Genomic DNA, 17,529 nt, shown 5'->3' with positions numbered 1-17,529 from the left:
ATTTCGAACTGTGCGAAAAAGATTTGTTCGACTGGATCGCTCCCAAGTGGAGTTCCAGATGAAGGTAGCAAACACTCGATGCATTTTTTGAACGTTTACACGGGACATGAACATTACTTGCAGTATGTACCAAACTTTGGCAATTAAAAATATATTGCAAGCTGAAGCACGTGCAAACACTGACAATCCCCGGCCCTGCCATCCTTTTATCTTTTCTTTCATTGATTCTATTTGGCCGGTCCACAACTGTGTCGAGTCCCGATAGTGCTCAAGGGGCACTCCTAGATACAGTGGAGGCACTGTAGTCCACTGCATACCGGCGAATTTTGTGGGTGTCGCGTCCCAGCTTCCATGCCATATCCCAACACTTTTTTCGAAGTTTATCTGGGCACCAGTGTACCTACAAAAGGATCTTGCAAGGCGGACAGCCTCGACCACGCTTTCCCTGTCTTCACAAAATACGGCGACGTCATCTGCATAAGCTAGCATTTTAACTTCTGCGGCGTGCAGCCTAAAACCACGAATGTTTTCATTCCGTATGACTGCCATACAAAAGGGTTCGAGGTACAGGGCAAAAAGCAAGGGAGACAAGGGACAGCCTTGCCGTACAGACGAGCGGAGTGGCACCCGCGAACTAAGACATTTATTAACTATAAGCTGCATGTAACAGTCTTCATAAGCCATTTTAACGCCATCTACAATGACGCTCCCAACATTACAGTACTGCAGTATAGCGAAAAGCACCTCATGTGACACCCGGTCGAACGCCTTCGCAAGGTCTAGCTGCAACATGGCCACCCGACCCCCAATGGCATCGCAACATTCAAGCACATTCCTTGCAATGTGGGTGTTCGTGAAAATGGTGCGGCCTTTAATGCCACACGTCTGGTGTGGCCCTACAAGCTGCTGAATCACGCTTTGAAATCGTCGAGCCAGTACTTTCATAAATATTTTGTAATCTGTGTTGGTCAGACTTATCGGTCTGTATGAACTTACTGAAAGGAGCTTTTCCCGTTCATCGGTTTTCGGAATTAATACTATGTGCGAAGTCTGGAATGAGGGTGGTACTTTTTTAAATTCATACGCCTCTGAGAGTAGTCGGTGCAATATACACGCAAACTCCTGACTGAATGCCTTGTAAAAAGCGGCGCCTAGGCCGTCCGGCCCTGGCGATTTGCCTGATGGCAGTTCTTCTATCGCCCTTTCAATCTCGGACACAGCTATTGGTCTCTCAAGACTTTCTCTAACGTCGTCATCCAACCTTGGCATCTCGCTCATGAATTCACTCTCGAAGGCCAGTCCAGAAGGAGTCACATTGCCGAACAATTCGCGATAGTGTTGCACGAAAGCTTTCTCAATCGACGAAGCGTCTGACGTCACCTCGTTTTGAAGACGTATCTGTTGGATCTCATTTCTTGACGCGTGACGCTTTTCATCGCTCATTGCCCGTTTGTTTGGTATCTCACCCATCCATAGGCGTTCGCTTCTAGCGCGTATAACTGCTGCTTTGTATCGCTCGGCGTCGATAACTTCAAGCTCGTGTCTTACTTTCTTTACGTTTTCAGCTAATAGATCGTGACCCGCATTTTGTGCGCTTGACAGATATTCTAGCTGTCTTTGCAGCTCTCTTTGTTTCTGTAATTTATCGTGCTGAAGGCTGCTTCCTCTTTCTATTGCAATGAGCTTAACTTGAATCTTAAATTCCTCCCATGTGGCAGTAAAATATTCACCCTCATTTGTCATCAACTCTGTTATCTTTTCCTTAACTCTGCGCACAAATGGTTCATCATCAAGCAGCTTTTCGTTGAATTTCCACATGTTCCAGTTGAATCGTGTTCTTTTATCTTTTTCCCCAATCGAGAAGCTTACCAGGCTATGGTCCGTGAACGATTGCGGTGCGACGTTATAACTATTACAAAGGGTGATCAAGTCGTCAGAAACATACACTCTGTCCAGCCTTGCTCGGCTATTTCGCTGAATGTGCGTGTACTGCGGAATCATACCATCAGTGAGGACTAGGCCCACATCTTCTAAGTTGTGGTCTTCAATTAGTCTGCTCAAAAGGAGAGCACTTTTATCGCGAACCCTTTCCGTTTTTAGTCGGTCTTCCGGAGAACACACACAGTTAAAATCACCAAGTAATATGACAAAGCGATCACATTTTAGATATTGCTCGATACATTCAAAAAACAAAAATCGATCATTCACATTGTTTGGCGCATAAACGCATACGAGCCGCCACAAATCGTGGGAAAAAGAAAAATCTACAATAAGCAAGCGGCCAGTTTCAGAAACAGTTACACTTTCTTCAATAATACCAGCACTCTTCCGTATTAACAACGCACATCCGCCTGATGTGCCATTCGCATGGCACACGCACATATTGTAATGCGCCGTGAAAGGCGTCACCATGCGATCGGTCTGCTCTTGGGTTTCGACCTTAGTTTCTTGTAAGGCAACTACATCGAGTTCCTTCTCCATACACAAGCGGCTAAGTTGATACTGCCTCCTTCGCGCTCCAAGGCCACGGACATTTAACGTGGCAACTCTCAGTGCTCTCTCTAGTTTCACCGCCATTTATCTGCAAAAGCAAGCCGATCGCACGGTGTCGCTGAAGAACAAGCGATCCAGACACACTGTAGAAAAATTTGCATGCATAACTTTTGCACTGAAAACCGCTCGATCCACACGCGTACCTTTAGAGCGTACGCGAAGCCCGATTCCAAAAAGGACGCCATCTCTTCACGACGTTAGTCCGGGCGCCCCAGTAGGCGCCGAGTCCTACTTAGGCGGTTTTGCCGCCGGCCGTCTGTCCGGCGGGATGTTTGGCTTCGGGCGCACGGGCACACGACGACCCGCCTGCGCTTTTGGCGGCGGCTCGTCTTTGGCCCCGTTGTCAAGGTTGCCGTCCAGGCTGCCGTCCAGGTTGCCGGTCGAGTCCCTCGCTCTTTTCATAGCCACATTGCTTGCACTCGATTCTTCGACGTCCATCAAGGGAGTTGCCGGTCCGTGCTCCGTGGCGGCCTCCTCGGCAGTGGCGGATTTTGCGGCCGATTCTTCTTTGGCTCCTTCGTCGCATGGCCTTTGCACTGCATCTTTCGGGCTCGTAGGCAGCACATTTCCCACCTTCGTGGCTTTAGCAGCCGGCACATAAGGTGTTGCAACTATGTCCGCCGGTGGTACTAGCACGCGGGAAGCCTCATCAACGTCAGCCTCATCCATTAACAGGTCAGCCACGTCCTCTCGAAGCGCAGGTCCTGCGACGGATGCGTAAGTCTTAACACATTCCGTATCCTGGTGGCCGTAGCGACGGCATACTGCACATTTCGGGACGCGGCAGTCACGTCGGACATGTCCGGTGTTTCGGCACTTCAGGCAAAGGGGTGCTCTGCCCGGTACCACAACTAGGGTCTGCTCACCAGCTACACGAAGTTGATGGGGCAGGTCTTCTACGGTCATACCCGTCTTCAGAACCAGGGACACCGCCCGTGTCGACGATGCTTTATCTTGAACTCCTTGAACACGCCACTTTTCATGGAAAACGTCCGTGACCTTTCCGAACGGTAACAGGGCTGTCCGTATATCCTCGTCCGACACGTTATGAAGCATCCAATGCAACTTCAGCCGCACGGCCTGATTGGCAGGATCAACGACAATGCACCGATGTTCATTCACCTTGAGGTTCTTGGCGCTTGAAAGCTTTTTCACGCCTTCGTCGCTCTTGAAAGTAACCGCCCAAACGTGGCTCATCTGATACGCCCCTAGGGCGATGACATCGGCAAGTAGGCCTAAGCTAGCCAACGCATCTCGGAAATGTTCCACACGATACGGCCTGGCACGCACATCCGCATGCAGAAAAACTGTATTTAAAACTATCCGACCTGTCGGCAATTGAGGCAGCAAAACTTGATATTCCGGGTCTTCTGAGGCAAAACTCCTGGTACCGCGGCCCTGCTGGGCCGCAGAAGCCGCTCCTACGGAGCTCATGATCGGCACGTCCGCTCGCTAGCGCGGCAGAAAGCCGACATCAACTAAGCCACGGCGCCGATGATCAGCTCACTTTTGTGCGCTCAAAGCAATCGGCGATATTGTCCTGTGAACCATAGCAAAACGGCAAAAGAAACGCATCGAGGCACCGGTGAGATTCGAACTCACGATCTCCTGTTTACTAGACAGGCGCTTTAACCAACTAAGCCACGGCGCCGGCGATCAGCGGCCTTTTGTGCGCTTAAAGCAATCGGCGATATTGTACTGTGAAGCATAGCAAAATGGCAAAAGAAACGGATCCAGGCACCGGTGAGATTCGAACTCACGATCTCCTGTTTACTAGACAGGCGCTTTAACCAACTAAGCCACGGCGCCGGCGATCAGCTCCCTTTTGTGCGCTCAAAGCAATCGGCGATATTGGGCTGTGAACCATAGCAAAATGGCAAAAGAAACGGATCGAGGCACCGGTGAGATTCGAACTCACGATCTGCTGTTTACTAGACAGGCGCTTTAACCAACTAAGGCACGGCGCCGGCAATCAGCTCCCTTTTGCGCGCTCAAAGCAATCGGCGATATTGTCCTGTGAACCATAGCAAAATGGCAAAAGAAACGGATCGAGGCACCGGTGAGATTCGAACTCACGATCTCCTGTTTACTAGACAGGCGCTTTAACCAACTAAGCCACGGCGCCGGCGATCAGCTCCCTTTTGTGCGCTCAAAGCAATCGACGATATTGTCCTGTGAACCATAGCAAAATGGCAAAAGAAACGCATCGAGGCACCGGTGAGATTCGAACTCACGATCTCCTGTTTACTAGACAGGCGCTTTAACCAACTAAGCCACGGCGCCGGCGATCAGATCCCTTTTGTGCGCTCAAAGCAATCGGCGATATTGTCCTGTGAACCATAGCAAAACGGCAAAAGAAACGGATCCAGGCACCGGTGAGATTCGAACTCACGATCTCCTGTTTACTAGACAGGCGCTTTAACCAACTAAGCCACGGCGCCGGAGATCAGCTCCCTTTTGTGCGCTCAAAGCAATCGGCGATATTGTCCTGTGAACCATAGCAAAATGGCAAAAGAAACGCATCGAGGCACCGGTGAGATTCGAACTCACGATCTCCTGTTTACTAGACAGGCGCTGTAACCAACTAAGCCACGGCGCCGGCGATCAGCGGCCTTTTGTGCGCTTAAAGCAATCGGCGATATTGTACTGTGAAGCATAGCAAAATGGCAAAAGAAACGGATCCAGGCACCGGTGAGATTCGAACTCACGATCTCCTGTTTACTAGACAGGCGCTTTAACCAACTAAGCCACGGCGCCGGCGATCAGCTCCCTTTTGTGCGCTCAAAGCAATCGGCGATATTGGGCTGTGAACCATAGCAAAATGGCAAAAGAAACGGATCCAGGCACCGGTGAGATTCGAACTCACGATCTGCTGTTTACTAGACAGGCGCTTTAACCAACTAAGCCACGGCGCCGGCGATCAGCGGCCTTTTGTGCGCTTAAAGCAATCGGCGATATTGTACTGTGAAGCATAGCAAAATGGCAAAAGAAACGGATCCAGGCACCGGTGAGATTCGAACTCACGATCTCCTGTTTACTAGACAGGCGCTTTAACCAACTAAGCCACGGCGCCGGCGATCAGCTCCCTTTTGTGCGCTCAAAGCAATCGGCGATATTGGGCTGTGAACCATAGCAAAATGGCAAAACAAACGGATCCAGGCACCGGTGAGATTCGAACTCACGATCTCCTGTTTACTAGACAGGCGCTTTAACCAACTAAGCCACGGCGCCGGCGATCAGCGGCCTTTTGTGCGCTTAAAGCAATCGGCGATATTGTACTGTGAAGCATAGCAAAATGGCAAAAGAAACGGATCCAGGCACCGGTGAGATTCGAACTCACGATCTCCTGTTTACTAGACAGGCGCTTTAACCAACTAAGCCACGGCGCCGGCGATCAGCTCCCTTTTGTGCGCTCAAAGCAATCGGCGATATTGGGCTGTGAACCATAGCAAAATGGCAAAAGAAACGGATCCAGGCACCGGTGAGATTCGAACTCACGATCTGCTGTTTACTAGACAGGCGCTTTAACCAACTAAGGCACGGCGCCGGCAATCAGCTCCCTTTTGCGCGCTCAAAGCAATCGGCGATATTGTCCTGTGAACCATAGCAAAATGGCAAAAGAATCGGATCGAGGCACCGGTGAGATTCGAACTCACGATCTCCTGTTTACTAGACAGGCGCTTTAACCAACTAAGCCACGGCGCCGGCGGTCAGCTCCCTTTTGCGCGCTCAAAGCAATCGGCGACATTGTCCTGTGAACCATAGCAAAATGGCAAAAGAAACGGGTCGAGGCACCGGTGAGATTCGAACTCACGATCTCCTGTTTACTAGACAGGCGCTTTAACCAACTAAGCCACGGCGCCCACGCTCTTGCGAACTTCAATCCCAGATCACAAAACCAACGATATCCGATGACCTAGTTTCAGTGGCGCTCATGTGCTTGCCGTACCCCACCGGATGACTCAGTATGAGCATCACGTGCGAGTATACGGAGCGCTCTAGAAACCTGCTTTACGCATATGATTTCGTGCTTTCCTAGACTTACACCAGCTGCACCGTGTCTATATGGGCTCCGCACAGACGGCCAACCTTCGCTACAACTTGTCCCTTCCTTCCTCGCCAAACTGATGTCGCATACCTTCCGCACCTTTTGTGGAGTTGTCTGTGAACTGCGCTTGTCAAGGCAATACTACCTGTCTACAGAGTGGGGCTCCACAAAAGACACCCATTTGACCATGGTCTGGCGATCTGTGGTGTGTCTTTCCTGTTGAGGGAGCCCCGTTTCCTGCCAGCCAATAATAGTCGCCTGCACAAAGGCATAAAGTAGCCCTGCTTGTAATCGCTTTACACATGGCTTGAGGAAATGAATTCTATGCCCGAGGTTCAAATGCATCACTGGGATTGCTCTTTAGATCAATCAACACGAATAAGAAAGACGAAAGTACGTAGATATCGTGAAGTAAAGATGATGCGGTACCTCATCTGACTGAATGAAGTATTCCAATAATATAATCGGAGCAAAAGTGTCAATCAGAAAACTAATTGACACTTTTGCCATCATGAAACATTCCCGATCCAGCTTACTGCTTCGTTATACGTGCCGCATAAAAATGTTTACCAAGAGGCAAGCAAAGCCCGCAAAATACGAAAAAGTCGGCTAGTCACGCGGCACTTTTCGCTTTCCTTCCGTGGCCTTCTTACAGACTTGGAAAAAACTTTCGCAACATACAGATAGATCGATGATTTTTCGTAAAGGACTACAATTTTCTGATTGAGCATTCTGATGTGAATGCAATATTTAAGACGTTAATACATGTTGATAAGTATTGTGTAATTGCGCTAAATACAAAAAAAATAGTCGCACTAGCACAAAGCGAGCGCAAACAAGAGCAACTAGGTTGTGTCCAGCTATGTGACACTCGCATATTCGCTTAAAATTTTGACATAAATTACAGGACACAGTGCATGAATATGTACACGTGCGCGTGCGTGCGTGTTTGCGTGCGTGTGTGTGTTTGTGTGTGTGTGCATGTGATGCATTTATTCTTTCGAAGTAATTCAATAAAACTTCGAAAGCGCAGGTGCACCCAGAAAGGCACACAAATATTTATTTGGACTTTTCGTCGTGGACCAACCTTTATCAAGCTATAATACAAGCACCCAGAGTTCAAGCTTGTGAACTCGAAAATGGAACAAAATAACGGGAGCGATAAATAAATACGCGTCATTACGAAAGCAACAAACGTAGCTTACGCAGACTGCAAGTAAGTTTATGCTCATTCATTCAAGAAAACAATAAAATGCTTGGAGCATACGTAATCGCAATGAATGCGAACACGAGTACATTATTAGATTTGGAGTCGGGCTTGTAGGACGATCGGAGGAACTTGGGGCGACAAGACTAAGCGAGCAGGGTTTATTTACAGTATTTACATCTTAGACAAGAGATACATTTACACACTCTAGCGTTACTCCCAAATGGAGCCCGCAAGACGAAGCATACAGCAAACGAGCACACAGCACACGAGTACATTTCGAGCACGACAACGAGCACCCACTAGTAGCCGACAACAGCCACTTATAACCACTCCGTTCGACGTCATCGTTCGACATCATCATTTGACGTCATCGTAGAAAGTCCTCGTGGTCGCCTTTGAGAGAAGGCGGTAGAGGTTTTACACACACACATGCCGCACACGTCTCAGTGCTCTCTCCGAGGGCGGACGACCTTTGCAGCGCAGTTGTCCTGGTATCCATTGTCCTGCGCCCCCGTAGTCAGGTGGTCACGCCCGACCCCAGCAGGCGCCTTTAAATTCCAGAGCTGCGTTTTTCATATACTCGCCACGGGTGTCGGCAGACTGCGACGAATGCTGGGGCCCCCGTACCGCAAAGCACCCTTTTTCCAGGGAGGCTCCCCCTACCGCAGAGAGACCATGCCGACCCGGCAAATTAACCAACAATTAACCAACAATTAAACAACAACAAACGTGGCCAGCCCTGCTGTCGTCACCGATCCTCCAAACGAGGCGCATGGTCGGTTAGCGCTGTCCTCGCTGGTTCTCTTCGGGGAAGATCGCAACGCTCGCAGCTGCAGCTGGCTGAGAAAACCTGCAGGTTCGCAACTCGGCAGGCCATTCCTAACAACACACAGTCCGGCATACTTCAAAAAAAAATAGAGGTGAGAAAAACATAGAAAACACAAGGGCGGCAGCTAGTGGAATGCCAGGAAGAAGGGCTCACCGCTAGCATTGGAGGAGTGGAGGACGCCAGGAACATGTTTCTCTTTTTTTAATATTTAATGCAAGTAGAAGTACTTGTACATCTTCTAGGTCAAATGCAGCTATGCACTTCGACCTCTGTTTTATTGTTTCTTTTATTTCCAGACTTGCACCTCCAATGCTGACATTCCACGCGACGTAGATATTTGGTTGGTTTCTTCGCTGGGTCCATGATGCCTACCTGTGAAATAAATAATGTGAGAACGTAATAAATAATTCCCTCGCGTTGTGTAATATATAATACAGACGCCGGGACACGCACATCTTTGTTTTTTCTGAAATGGTACGGTAAGCGATCAAGATAAACTTGCTTCTATGTAGCGTGTTTTCTATTCCGTGTCGACTTGCAGCGTGTCGACTTGTTGCACGCCCCTTGTTATATCTCATTTTGGAAGCGTCATCGTCATGGAAATAAACCGCTTCCACGCATAGTAGCCTCGTGAGTTCCCACAAGCAATAATTAACTAAATTCGGGGTTCTTACGTGCTAAAATTGTGACCTGGCTTATGAGCACGGCGTAGTGGGTGACTCCGGGTTATTTTCACCGCCTGGTGTTGCTTGACGTCCAGGCAATGCACGTTACATGAGCGTTCTCGCATTTTGGCCGCATTAAAATGCGACCGCCGCGGGCGGGATTAGATGCCACGCCTTTGTGCCTAGTTACCCGCACAACGCCACAGCCACAAAGCCACGACGGCGGGGGAATTCCACAAGCAGAAACAGCAGACGAGAAATAAATGTAAAAAATAGAGACCTGCGTTTGGCGTATATTTGTCCTAAAAACAAAGCAATATAATTGTATAAGTGAAAACGATATACTCACCGAACCAAATATTACAAGCGGATTCACTGCGCTACCCATGCGTACATGAACTTGCAGCCGTCACCATAAGTTTAGAGACCATGGCACCATCGAAAAATTTTAACTTCTTCCAGTGCAGCCATACATCCTCTAAGTGCCTCACTGCATTGCATTGGTCAAACAGGGGTGCTTTTAGGCTGTTTTGTTTGATTTTAGTTTGCCTCCCTAGGCAGGCAAAGCAAAAAAACGTAATGGCGTTGCCTCCAAAATTTTTCTGGCGACTGTATGTTCCATTGTTGCCGCCGGTGCTTGTGCAGGTTCCGAACTGCATTATAACGCTCGCGCCATATTTAGAATCCGCTTATGAGAGATCCAACTTCCTTTCAAAGCGGCGACGATTTTAAATAAGGTTATGGTGCAGCTAAACGCATCACGCATGATGGAAACGACGTTGATGATGTAGCCTCAGAGGAACCAATCGTCGGCTGATAGTGAATATGCTACTGGGCAAGATTATGAATTAAATTGAACGATAGAACACAAGTATCGTGCTGTAGACGACATCATAAATAATCCTCCCTGGCTAGAAAAAAAAACGACAAAAAGAAAGGCGGGATAATTTCCAGCGACGCTGCATTTTTTAGGCAGCTGAACTATAAATTTCATTGATTATATTTCAAGCGCACACTGTAAAACATTATCTACACATATTGATTTCGAGAATTCTAATAAATATTTAATTTGGGCTATACTACCCCACATTCATTTACCTTCGTCTGTGCATCTCCTGTGGATCTTTCACTGTGGAAACCATGGATCTTCTGCTCTGGACAACGTGGTTAATGTGAGCTGATTGAAAACTTCGACGAGGTATTTTAATGTTGCCCTCGACAGGTACAATAACAGCGAAAAATACTGCGTGGGCCAAAGCGAAGAAAGGAAGAAAACAATTATGGGGTTTAAGGCGCCAAAACTATGGTCTGGTTATGAGGCACGCCGTAGTGGGGGAGTCCGGAATAATTTGGACCACCTGTGGTTTTTAACGTGCACCCAAATCTAAGTACACAGGTGTTTTCGCATTTCGCCCCAATCGATATGCGGCCGCTTTCAATCCCGCGACCTCGTGCTTATCAGCCCTACACCCTAAAAAATAGACCAATAGAAAGGTAGTTACTTCGATATTTCTTGCAACGGCGACAGTTCGCAATGTATTTTTTATCACCGAGTTATATTACGTCACGCAAGTGTTGTATTGTTCCACAGCAAACGTGCAAAGACTGCACAGAGGCTTCGTGGTTTTCATCTGGGGTTCAAAATGGGAAACCTGTAACGGAACTAATTTGTTCAGGAGACTGAGGGACCGGGGTGTGGGTTAGAAACCTCTTTTGTTCTACAGCTGGTAAACCGATTTTTCTTTCCTATTTTGCGATGTACAGTGCACAGCAATCGAAACGGGATACTTAGACAACATGGTGTCCGGCGTTTTTTGTGCTACTGGTGAACGCTGGGTGATCGCTAAGGAGGCCCAATTCAGTTACGATGCATCCAAAAGATTATCGCTGTCGTGTGACACAAAAATGCATAGTCTCAGTGTCACCAGTGTCCACCGGTGACTCAAGAAAGTGTCAGCTGTCATGTTGTCCAATTATCGCATTTCAATCGCTGACGTGATCCTTTTGTGCGCACTGCACGCCAGCTCAGGTTGAGCGCCGCATTTCCGGCACATGTTACAACAGAAAGCTTGACCGGCACGCTTCATGGATACAATAAGGAAGCGGTCGATAGTGTGAGCTTTCTTTCTGTTCGTCTTTCGAGTGATGGTCCTTGTGAAGTGAAAAAGAAAACACTGTGTAAAGATGTCTGCGGCATGGTTTTACCAATGCCACTACCGTGATTGTTGGCTTTATTTGTAAGTAACAACATTTACACATGTTTGCATTGCCCCATACCTCTTGTATAATGCCTTCGTGCCTTCAAGGTGATAATAAATGTAATACACGGTGGAGCGCCAAGACATTATGCCCTTAAACTGGTAAAAGGCATGTATGTGCAACCTAGAGTAAAAATCCTTTTTTAAGCTTCAAACAGGAACACTCTCCAAACGGAGTTTTATGAAAGAACGGGGTTGCTTCGTACAACGGGGATCGCACGGCTTGATCTGCAGACAGCCCGAAACCATGGATCGCCTTTTCCTACACTGCTGGGAGGGCGTATACGTCTGGGATGTCTTAAGGGAACACTGAAGAAAGAGTTACTGGTAGAACGCCAAAGAATCAGATATCTGGCAATTAAACATGATGATGGGGCTTCCTATGACTTGTGTTTGTGGCGGCCAGACAGGGGAGCCAGATGCAACGCCCGCGCATATTTACTTCAAAGAAGGAACTCACAATTTATTGAATTACAGAGAATGTACGAGTGTGTACCGGATTGCTTTTGTCGAGGTTATATCATCTGACAGTCATGAAGAAATTTTTGATTGACAACGTTGTTTTGTACGGATGGACGACTTCATTATTCGTTTTCTTTTTTTTCTAATGGTTGACGTTTGTGATATGTAAGAGTGTGGAAATTTGTATTTTCTCTGCAATGTCCAAGACCGGCCACAAATTTTGAATTATCGCCGCCATGTCTCAGTTGGTTAAAGCGCCTGTTAGTAAACAAGAGTCAGTGAGTTCAAATCTCACCGGTGGCTGGTTTCAAGGTTCTTTTTTCTGCATTTACACTTTATTCCCGCAGAGGTGCACGATCGACAGTGCTTGGGCATCGCGATTCCTCCAAAGCCACGATACTTACTACTAAAGGCCGAGGCTGTTTGGGACTTTGAAAGTTTTATTAATGTCACGGAAGCTATTTTGGCGGTGGCTCTAAGGTCTGTCACTGCATTCTACTGTAGAATGAAATTTTTGCTGTGCTGCCAAATATATTATTTATAATATCTACTTCGTGATTAAACGTAATTGTTTAAAACCCTAGACCAGAGTGTCTTTTAGCGTGCCTTGCTAGGTTTTGTTTCCCACAACGAAGATGCTGAAGTACGCCTCCGGTATATGCCAGTACTGGTTAGTAAGTCAATCATGTGTACTCCCTCTGGTACTCTTTCGCGAGATGAGATAACGCACACTGCAGAGTCAACACAACTGGCTTTAGTCCGCATGGCTCATGGCCATATGAAGCTCTGGTAGATCTTTTGAAGTGCTCTCGAGAAGAAAAAAGACTGCACGAGTCTACTGTTCCTTGGTTTATTCCGGGGAACGTGAGATAACTGCAGCCTCAACCGAATATAAGTAAACGCGTTGGAGTGTCATGTATTGAGCAAGAAATAATATTTTTGTGAATCATAGCATACACGAAATTATTGGGTATGGTATTTGTGCTGCGTACTTAGTTTTGCGTTTTGCATCTAGTGAACTTGCTATGCTTTGTTCTTTCCAAGATAAAACAGTTATTTGTACTCGAGCTCGCAATATTTCTTGTGTTTAGTTCCGCCTACTGCACTAGATTTCTCAGTCAATTAGTAACAGTATTATATTTCACTGCTAAATTTGACTTAAATTTAACATACTGAAACAAATTCATGTTTGTCTTGTGCGTCTTGTGTGCCTCCGATGGCTGTTCTATGCACGTGCCAGCCTTGGTCTAAACTGAAATATTACAATCATGCTTGTTACCAACTGAAAGGCGCATTTTGCTATTGCTTGCCTAGAAATTACTGTACACGATACTTAACACATTTTTATGCAACAATACCTTGTTTCGTTGCTTTCGTCAGAGGTAGATATCATGTGAAGTGTCTATCTAAATTCGTTCGTAACGAGGCTAATTCCCCAACGGTGCATGCATTTAAATCGCAATATCCCTATATTTCGCGTAGGTATATCTTGTTTCTTCTTCATCGTTATACAGTATACTGTATAATTTATATAAAAGAAAACAGAGTTGCTGAGAACTCCCTAAAGACGGAGTCCTTATATGTACAGACATATCTTCATTTCTTTGAACAAAAAAATCATTTTCAAAGCTAAATTCAATTCCCTTTTGCAGCGAAACTGTTAAGAAGAAACACGCAAGGTTGGTTGTGCTGCGAAGGCCGGCGTGTGATGACGTGGTCCATATCAAATGTCAGTGCAAAGCAAGATGCATCAGCGCCATGAATTTAAGTTGCTTTGGACTATAATTATTCATCAATAACAATAAAACATTCCAGCGTATATTTCATTCTACGAAAGCACCCACAACTACTTTATGTACTTTTTTTATTCCCTAACCCGCCACTTTTTGTTCCCAAAACTGTAGGGTTTTACGTGCCAAAACCACTTTCTGCTTATGAGGCACGCCGTAGTGGAGGACTCCGGAAATTTCGACCACCTGGTGTTCTTTAACGTGCACCTAAATCTAAGCACACGGGTGTTTCGCATTTCGCCCCCATCGAAATGCGGCCGCCGTGGCCGGGATTCGATCCCGCGACCTCGTGCTCAGCAGCCCAACACCATAGCCACGGAGCAACCACGGCGTGGGTACTTTTTGTCCTTGCCGCCGTCTTTAAGCGGCTACACGTTGCATGTTATATACGAGCTATCAAGGCTCCGGTGGGAAAAGGTGACGCAGTCACGCTGCAGCGCATTCCGCGTGGAAACCGTTACGATAAAAACAGCTAGCCACGACCTTGCTCGAACGGAGCAGCTGCTCCTGCGTACTTCGGCAAATACTTATCAAGCAGGACGCAGTACTTGACTGGACACACAATCATGACGAAGAGTGGAGAGCCATATGCAAATCACTAGAAGAAAGACCACTGCTTAGAGCTTTTGAACCATCTAATAATGTCATTTCACTTACTAAAATTGTTTCACTCACTCTTGCAAGCAAACAAAAGTGACGTCAGACGCTTCCCGGAGCGGTACTAGATCCGCTACGAGCACTTATGCGTCGGGAGCTCTGACAGATACAGAGCAACGGTATTCTCAGATGGATATAGAGGTTCTTGCCCTAGTACTTGGTTGTCAGAAGTTCTCCCTCTTCATTTATGGTCGTCCGCAGCTACTTGAAAGCGACCACAGTCCTCTCATTCATATTGTCAAGCAAGCTACGACCGATTTGCAGCCCAGGGTGCAACGTTTTTAAAGAATTCTGAAGTACGCCTACAACCTGCTGTTTGTTCCCGGAAAACAGATGCAACTGGCGGACATGCTGTCGAGGGCACCGGGCACTGGTGACGTCACTGCGGTGGACACCGGCGACGTCGAAGTTCATGCCGTCAGCGTCGTGACAGCACTCGTGAGTGAAAAGACGACGGCCCATCTAGCACGAGAGACCGCGTCGGATCCATACCTCAAGGTTGTCCCGCAGCAGAGTACGGAAGAAAAGCCCGTCACAAGCCAGCTGACGCCCGTGCTTTCTGAGATTTCGGTAATTAACGGAATGTCATTCAACGGGAAAAAGGTTGTGGTTCTCGCAAGCATGAAGCCAGAAATTTTAAAACGTGCGCATGACGGTCATCTCGGTACAGCTAAATGCAAATCAACAGCAAGTCAGCTGGTATACTGGCCAGGTCTCGATTGTGATTTCGAAACTCTGATCCGAAAGTGCGCGCTTTGTAAAAACCATGCACATAGCCTGCAGTCAGAACGACTACGAATGCGTCCAACCCCGACTCTCACATGGTTCCGCATTGGTGTCGATATATTCCAGTACGCAATTCCAGACTGCTAGTTCCAGCAGAGCCAAAGTTCTATTATGCTCAGACGGCAGACAATAAGCTCCTACGGCGAAACCCCGATAACTTGCTGAGAATGAAACGGTATTTCCACTGCGAAACATCGGAGGATGAATCGAGTGACAACTTCAATGATGATGCAAGCACATCGTCTGAAGCACACCTGTCGTCAACAAATGTATTACTGCCTGCGATAGCATCGACGCCACCGTTGCCAACATTAAGAAGATCCCAGAGGCAAGTTAGGCCACCCGCACGCTTGGGCTGCACGGGACACTTTGAACAATTCAGCAAGTGACAGCGAGAATTTTTCAAGTGAACCATTCATTGAGAAGGTGAATGTATCATATCTGCTTGTGCACGCATTTATCTTTGCTTCCGAGCACAAACGTGCCCGACGTTTCCTTTCGTGATAACCTTTCCTCCCAACGGTACTTTGACTTTCACACTAACCCTCTCGCCCAATGTGGCATTATATACGATGCAATAAGCGATTGCTGACATTCGTTCCCTCGACATGAACTGGTGTCCGTCACTATGTCCGGCCACATCAGTGATACATAGATTACGAAATTTTATTGAACCGCATAACAGACCTTTATTTCCCAAAATATATAATAAAATAATTTAATGAGTTCCTAGCCGACCGAAAATTTCATGTTTTCTCAAATGATGATCATGAAATAGACGTCGACAGTCGCGTTCGGTGCCACCAGAAGACGCCACGTCGCCTTTATTATTTACTATATTACTAAGCTCTATTCCTTGTCATAATGGCATATACACATCTGTATATGGAGATGACATCGCATTTTTACATCAGACGATGACATCCACTCTTTATGTAGTCGGTTGCAAACATCGCTGCAAGCCATAGAAACTTGGTTACAAAATATTCGCCTCTCCCTTAACGTCCTAAAATGGTCAATTATAGTTTTTCCATTAACGAATTCAATGTGTATGAATCCCACCTACTGCCTGCAGAATATACCTTAGGTGGACTCGATAAAATACCTGTGCATAATGTAGGACAACCGGCTTAATTGGTGCAGACACGTTTAACATATACATAAAAATGGAGTGCGAGCGGTTGGAATGCTAAGAAAGCTTTGCAACAGTCCATCGTGGATGTGCAAAGACTCTTTTTTGATGATTTATACAATGTACGTAGGGCAAATTTTGGCATTTGTGTGTGTTCTATTTTCAAGTGTGCCGGCGTAGAAATTACATCCCCTTGTTCTTCTGGAACCGGAAGCCTATGCCATGGCTTACCAAAGATCGTTGCCAACATTGTATTATTACCGTCTCTTTTGTGCAGATTTCGGTTATTACCCATCGAAACGTTCCTAAATATGTATGAGTTCGCTATAAAAGTAAAAATCATTTTCATTTTTCAGCCTGCAATAATTTTTTCAATCTTCCTGGCCTCAGTTCCACACTGCTGAGGTCATCTTCGTTCAGGCACTTGTTGGTCCCATAGATGTACGATTATGCGAGATCCCTCTTATTGCCTGTGAGACATAATCTCCAGATTGTTGTTGACAATATATGTCCAAAGAAAGCAAAACTTCTATCTTAATGTATAATAAATGGGCTATTAGAGAATTACTTTTTAGGAGCTAAAAATAAACGCTGTCGCAGCGATAGACGCATTGCGAACAAAAGAAAAATCTGCAATTGGAATTTTCTCTTCCACTTTAGACCGGTCCTTCTCTTTAGGACTTCCCGACTTCATACCAGTATATATAGCTGAGTTTCTGGCGGTTACATTGGCTCTACGAAAATTGAACTCATCAGTCTCGGCAGTTGCAATAATAACGGATTCTCTATCTTTATGTGCAGCTCTGAATGTTCACAAGTGTCTCACATATTTCACGTACATTTCATTGTTTAATACATTCTGACTTAACACTAATTAAGTTGGTATGGTTCCCTCGTCATGAAGGATTGGTTATCAATGAATTCGCAGTCAGTTTGGCGAGCTGCAATTAGTGGTCCGATTCTCCCGATTCTAACTGTGTCTGCTTTCAAAACTGCTGTTAGGTTCAGAAGACGGCAATCATGCAAGATTCTTTGAACCTATCATTAAAAAGTTTAACTGCTTACCAACACCTCTCATTTCGTTGGAACGGAAACTTCTGCTGTAATAGAAAAGATGAATTCCTGTTGACGAACATCCG

The 17,529-nt window shown here is 46.5% G+C and overlaps 15 non-coding genes across 15 annotated transcripts; all 15 read right to left on the bottom strand.

Annotated features, from left to right (window-relative positions):
• Nucleotides 1–4,130: 4,130 nt before the first annotated feature.
• On the bottom strand, nucleotides 4,131–4,204 carry TRNAT-AGU (transfer RNA threonine (anticodon AGU)). The gene has a single exon. It is a non-coding gene; the product is annotated as a tRNA-Thr (tRNA).
• Nucleotides 4,205–4,288: 84 nt separating this feature from the next.
• On the bottom strand, nucleotides 4,289–4,362 carry TRNAT-AGU (transfer RNA threonine (anticodon AGU)). Its single transcript has one exon. It is a non-coding gene; the product is annotated as a tRNA-Thr (tRNA).
• Nucleotides 4,363–4,446: 84 nt separating this feature from the next.
• On the bottom strand, nucleotides 4,447–4,520 carry TRNAT-AGU (transfer RNA threonine (anticodon AGU)). The gene has a single exon. It is a non-coding gene; the product is annotated as a tRNA-Thr (tRNA).
• An 84-nt stretch (nucleotides 4,521–4,604) lies between these two features.
• Nucleotides 4,605–4,678, bottom strand: TRNAT-AGU (transfer RNA threonine (anticodon AGU)). Its single transcript has one exon. It is a non-coding gene; the product is annotated as a tRNA-Thr (tRNA).
• An 84-nt stretch (nucleotides 4,679–4,762) lies between these two features.
• On the bottom strand, nucleotides 4,763–4,836 carry TRNAT-AGU (transfer RNA threonine (anticodon AGU)). The gene has a single exon. It is a non-coding gene; the product is annotated as a tRNA-Thr (tRNA).
• An 84-nt stretch (nucleotides 4,837–4,920) lies between these two features.
• On the bottom strand, nucleotides 4,921–4,994 carry TRNAT-AGU (transfer RNA threonine (anticodon AGU)). The gene has a single exon. It is a non-coding gene; the product is annotated as a tRNA-Thr (tRNA).
• Nucleotides 4,995–5,078: 84 nt separating this feature from the next.
• On the bottom strand, nucleotides 5,079–5,152 carry TRNAT-AGU (transfer RNA threonine (anticodon AGU)). The gene has a single exon. It is a non-coding gene; the product is annotated as a tRNA-Thr (tRNA).
• Nucleotides 5,153–5,236: 84 nt separating this feature from the next.
• On the bottom strand, nucleotides 5,237–5,310 carry TRNAT-AGU (transfer RNA threonine (anticodon AGU)). Its single transcript has one exon. It is a non-coding gene; the product is annotated as a tRNA-Thr (tRNA).
• Nucleotides 5,311–5,394: 84 nt separating this feature from the next.
• TRNAT-AGU (transfer RNA threonine (anticodon AGU)) lies at nucleotides 5,395–5,468 on the bottom strand. The gene has a single exon. It is a non-coding gene; the product is annotated as a tRNA-Thr (tRNA).
• An 84-nt stretch (nucleotides 5,469–5,552) lies between these two features.
• TRNAT-AGU (transfer RNA threonine (anticodon AGU)) lies at nucleotides 5,553–5,626 on the bottom strand. The gene has a single exon. It is a non-coding gene; the product is annotated as a tRNA-Thr (tRNA).
• An 84-nt stretch (nucleotides 5,627–5,710) lies between these two features.
• On the bottom strand, nucleotides 5,711–5,784 carry TRNAT-AGU (transfer RNA threonine (anticodon AGU)). Its single transcript has one exon. It is a non-coding gene; the product is annotated as a tRNA-Thr (tRNA).
• An 84-nt stretch (nucleotides 5,785–5,868) lies between these two features.
• On the bottom strand, nucleotides 5,869–5,942 carry TRNAT-AGU (transfer RNA threonine (anticodon AGU)). The gene has a single exon. It is a non-coding gene; the product is annotated as a tRNA-Thr (tRNA).
• An 84-nt stretch (nucleotides 5,943–6,026) lies between these two features.
• Nucleotides 6,027–6,100, bottom strand: TRNAT-AGU (transfer RNA threonine (anticodon AGU)). The gene has a single exon. It is a non-coding gene; the product is annotated as a tRNA-Thr (tRNA).
• Nucleotides 6,101–6,184: 84 nt separating this feature from the next.
• On the bottom strand, nucleotides 6,185–6,258 carry TRNAT-AGU (transfer RNA threonine (anticodon AGU)). The gene has a single exon. It is a non-coding gene; the product is annotated as a tRNA-Thr (tRNA).
• Nucleotides 6,259–6,342: 84 nt separating this feature from the next.
• On the bottom strand, nucleotides 6,343–6,416 carry TRNAT-AGU (transfer RNA threonine (anticodon AGU)). Its single transcript has one exon. It is a non-coding gene; the product is annotated as a tRNA-Thr (tRNA).
• Nucleotides 6,417–17,529: the final 11,113 nt, after the last annotated feature.

Source organism: Dermacentor variabilis, chromosome 6 (genome assembly GCF_050947875.1).
Source record: "Dermacentor variabilis isolate Ectoservices chromosome 6, ASM5094787v1, whole genome shotgun sequence".
Classification (NCBI taxonomy): Eukaryota; Metazoa; Arthropoda; class Arachnida; order Ixodida; family Ixodidae; genus Dermacentor; species Dermacentor variabilis.
Note: the sequence above shows the minus strand (reverse complement) of the source record. Positions and strands in the feature narration are given on the sequence as shown.